Source organism: Mus caroli, chromosome X, assembly GCF_900094665.2.
Source record: "Mus caroli chromosome X, CAROLI_EIJ_v1.1, whole genome shotgun sequence".
NCBI classification, from domain to species: Eukaryota; Metazoa; Chordata; class Mammalia; order Rodentia; family Muridae; genus Mus; species Mus caroli.
The window spans coordinates 51,314,745-51,319,355 of NC_034589.1; positions in this window are offsets into that span (position 1 = coordinate 51,314,745).

The window sequence follows — 4,611 nt, forward strand, 5'->3', positions numbered from 1 at the left end:
TAGGAGTAAAAGGAATCACATGATGGGAGCTGACACCCAGGGGAATCTTGCCACACTCTTAGCATTCTAAATTTCAGCACAGTTCCCTTCACACCCAACTGTTGTCCTGTGTTCAAAAAGGTGGGGGGTGTCTAAAATAGGTCATGAAGCAGAAGCACATTTCCTGACCCCTTGTTCCTGTGTAGGAATTGAAAAGTGGGTTGGAAAATGCTGGAATAGCAAAGCTGAAAGGACCTACCTCTCTGTGTGGCATCCAGGACTCAGAAAAGAAAGCCTGGGCCTTGGGAGAACAGGCCTACTCCAAACGAAATTCCCTATGGGGAGCAGCTGGGGCCACATGGAGATGGGACATCATTGATGGGACATCGTCTCTCCTTATCACCTTCAGAATCTTCTAATCTAAGTGACTGAATCAGGGGATAATGAGTTGACTGCAATCAGGCAGTGCTGGGGTAAACAGCAAGTGAGAAGGATGAAGAGCAAAGTTTTATCTTGCTCTGCCATACTGTGTGCCCGCAGAGTGCATAGTCCAAGCCTCTGATGCTTGAATGAATGTGGTGGGGCAGGGACAGAGTGTGAAACTGAGCTGTGGTTAATCCTGCACCTCATTCCTCCCACTTGTTATCCTTCCGAATTATTGAGTTAGTGTCTGCATCCAGAACTGCTCTGGACGCTTGTATGAAGGTATTAGATGCTTCTAGGTGTTTTTCCCTCTGTTGCTATTCACAGCTTTTTGGTTTTGGTTTTCTTTTCTTTTCTTTTCTCTTCTTTTCTTTTCTTTTCTTTTCTCTTCTTTTTTTCTTCCTTCCTTTCTTTCTTTGTTGTTTTATTTGTTTGTTTTTCAGAGGGGGTATAATTTTTGTTTACTTGTTATTAGACAATTTTATAGATGACGAAAGAACAACTGTCATCAAGGATAAACGTGTGGTATATTCATGGCCAGTTTGTAAATCTATGCTTTTCGGTGTGGATGAGAAGCCAGGATAGGCATGGCTTTGGTTTACTCCCACTATTGGGATACTTACTTCCTTTCCTTGACTCAGCTAGGAATGAAAGTCATTTATGAGAAAAGGGTGATAATTCTGGGTCACAATACATTTTAAAGACTCACACCTGTATTCCCCCTAGCATTGGGGAGGCAGAGGCAGAGAGATCTCTTGAGTTTGAGACCAGCCTGGTCTACAGAGTGAGTTCCAGGACAGCCAGGGATACACAGAGAAACCCTATCTGAAAATACCAAAAAAAAAAAGAAAAAAGAAAAAGTAAAGAGTGCTACAGCCTTTCAGTGCCTTAGGCTAGGTGCAGGTCTCTTTCTTTCTTATACCAACAGAATAGTAAATTGAACCCATGACTTTCCTAAAACTATCTCCTCACTATTCGTGGCCAAAGTTAAATCTGGTCTCCTAGTCTCTGTGGACAGAGAGCCTGATCCTTCCCTTCTTGTAAGACTTGCATAAGGTTTCTAAATTTTCAGTTTGATGCATTAAAATGACTTATTTTGAGCATTTACTTTGGATTCTTTTGGATACATATAACGGCAATATGTATTCATATTTCTTTCTCTCTTTTTTCTTTTTTTTGTTGGTTTTTCGAGATAGAGTTTTTCTGTATAGCTCTGGTTGTCCTGGAACTCACTCTGTAGACCAGGCAGGCTGGCCTCAAACTCAGAAATCCACCTGCCTCTGCCTCCCCAATGCTGGGATGTGCCACTACTGCCCGACACAAGCAGTAATGTTCTTTTTAAATATTTTTTTAAGCAGTATGTTTTTAAAAAGAGGAAATGGGGTGTTCTTTTCCATCATTAATAAATGGGAACTAATGTCAAACCAGGGTGTCAGCTTGAACTTGTTCAATAGACAAGTCTAGCTCATTCCATCCTCCACCCTCTGTCTGACACATGGTGAGAATGCATGTCATCACTTAGGAACACTAGCTGATCCCATAAGAGAACCAGAAAAACACTCTGGAATCAGAAACAGCAGACAGAGAGAGTGATAAATGGCTTCCGGTCCTTGGCAGTTAGGAGTGAAAGAAGGCCTAGGAGGCCAGGAAAGCCAGCCAGAAATGAAGAGGCACCCTGGGGAGGGAGGGTGGTGGCTGGGAGGCTGGAACTGGTCTGAGGCACCAGTGGATTGTCTTTCAGGATATCTTTGACTTGCCTACTTGTATGTGACTCACAAAAGTTAATTCTCGTGTCCAAACCATGGCTTGAAATAGACTAGCCATCAAGACTCAGTCCCCAAGAGAAACTTTCTGTTAACCTAGGCTGTATGCTTGGCTTTGAGATGGACACCTGACAAATATAAAGGCTTAGGAATTTACTAGTCATTAAATCTTAATGAAAGACTTACTCAAGTCGTTTTCAAGCACTTTAGCAGTAAGAACAAGAAACCCAAGAGGAAAACAAAGAAGAGTTACAAAAACAGCAAGTAAATACTCACACAAAAGGGGCTTTAGATGGAGCCAAAAGAGCAGATTAGAAGCAAGCAGAACTTACCAGTTTCTTCTTGGCTCAGAATCAAAACAGACAAAGAAAAGCTCAGTGTGGAACAGCGCTGAACATCAATATTATTTTGATGGATTTGGAGGGACCTGGTGATGTTTATAAGAAGATAAAGAGAGGAGGGATGTGTTTTCTGGATGTGTAGTCAGGTATGGGAAAAGGGGTGTCTCCTTGGGTCCATGCTGAGGCATCCCTTCCCCCTAATGGACCAGCCACACGATGGGATGGTGTAGTATAGAATAGAGTTTCTTCAGGGCATGGGGAGGGGAGTTAAGAGGGTAGCAGAGGCAGAGAAAGGCATAGGGAGAAAGAGGGGAAGTAGATAAGTAGATGAATAGAGGTCTGTGAGGCAGTGGGCATGGGGGAAAGAGGGAATGGGGGAAAACCCGCATCCCGCCAGAGTTCCGGTGCCCTGAGCGGGCAGACATATAAGGACTGCTGCACACTTTCCACGCAGTCCCGGGTAAACCCCAGTTCGTCGGAGGGTGGACAAGGGGCAGTCCTAGGTACCAGGTTCTCAGCCTCGGGCATCCCAGACACCACTGGACACAGTGGAAGAGCTGAGAACAGAATGGGGGCCCCAGGAGCGGCTCAGTCAGCTCCCTGGAAGCGGGGAGAGGGCAGGGGGTAAAGGGAGGTGCTGTGTGGTTCCCACGTGGGTGAGAGTCCTTGATCCGGTCAGTGGCTAGAGCGCAGAAAGGCCTTCTGGAGGGAGGTTAGATGTGGCTCGTTAGGAGAAAGCCTATCCATCATCGTTCAAGCACTGCAGGCCTTGATGAGCAGAGACAGTTTATGGTTTTAGAACTTTATTGTAGAAAGGCAGGAGGAAAGAGAGAAGGTAGAAAGAAGGAGAGAGGCCGGCCATGGCCACATGGAGAGAGGGGGTGGGAAGGGAGAGAGAGAAGGAGGGCTAGAGATGAGAGTAAGAAAGGTGAGAACTTAAAAAGAGCAACGAGGGGCCAAGCAGCCCCTTTTATAGTGGGCTGGGCTATAAGGTAACTGTGGGGAGAAACATACCTGACTATAGTCAGGTAACTGTGGGGGTGGAGTCTAGCCAGAATGCCAGGAGCCCCCAGGACTGATAGTCACACACCTCTCCTGTGGGGACTGTGGGGGCAGTAACTTCAACAGGAGCCAGGGGTCCAGGAGACAAGATTGAACACCTTCTGTCCCATGTAGGAGGAAATCACCACCCATTGCGTCTCCCGGGGTTCAAGACCTATGCTCGACTGAAGACCAGGCTGTCTGTGCGCAGCCCACTGCCCTACAGAGGCTGGCCATGAGCATGTGAAGAGAGGGAAGAAGGGAATGGGGAGAGAGAGGTAGCAGGAAGGCAAGAGCAAGAGAGAGAGGAGGGGGCAAGCAACCCCTTTTGTAGTGAGTTAGGTATACCTGGCTGTGGGGCAGAGCTTAAACTTACATTAAAATGCTAACATTCCCCCATTTTGGTTTAATTAAAAAAGAAAAAAAATTAGGAAGAAGCGATGGTGGAGCAGGAATAGGGTTGTCATTGTCATCTTTACTTCCTGCTGACTTTGGGGCAACGTGTCTCTAGGAAACCTAGAAGAGTAGGTATGGGGATGTTGGTCCAGTCTTAGCAGAACTGGCTGTTTCCTTGCTGTCCAGGGTCTATGGAACTGTCTGTGGCTAGATCAGAAGGAAGAAGTCTAGTAGAAGTATCTGTGTCTGTGAGAGGAGATTGGAGCATCTGGAGGTTGCTTCTCTGGAGCTACCCTGGATGTAGTAAGTGCCCGGACTTGACAAGATGCTGAAACTCGCATATATATATATATATATATATATATATATATATATATGCGAGTTTATATATATATTTATATATATATATGCGAGTTTATATATATATATTTATATATATATATATTATAGGCAAAGAATAAGATTAAGTACGTTTGGGAGAAAGAAATCTTTTTTTCTTTAGATGTATATTTGAAATCCAGAGAATTACCACCCTCTGGAATAGGTAGTAGGTGTGAACTATGGGTCATTGATTAGCAGATGTACTTATCTGGATGGAGTCTATCTGGTCCATGAGAGGTAGATCTGAGAGGGTTTCCTGTAGCTTATAAGTTTACAAAACGATAACA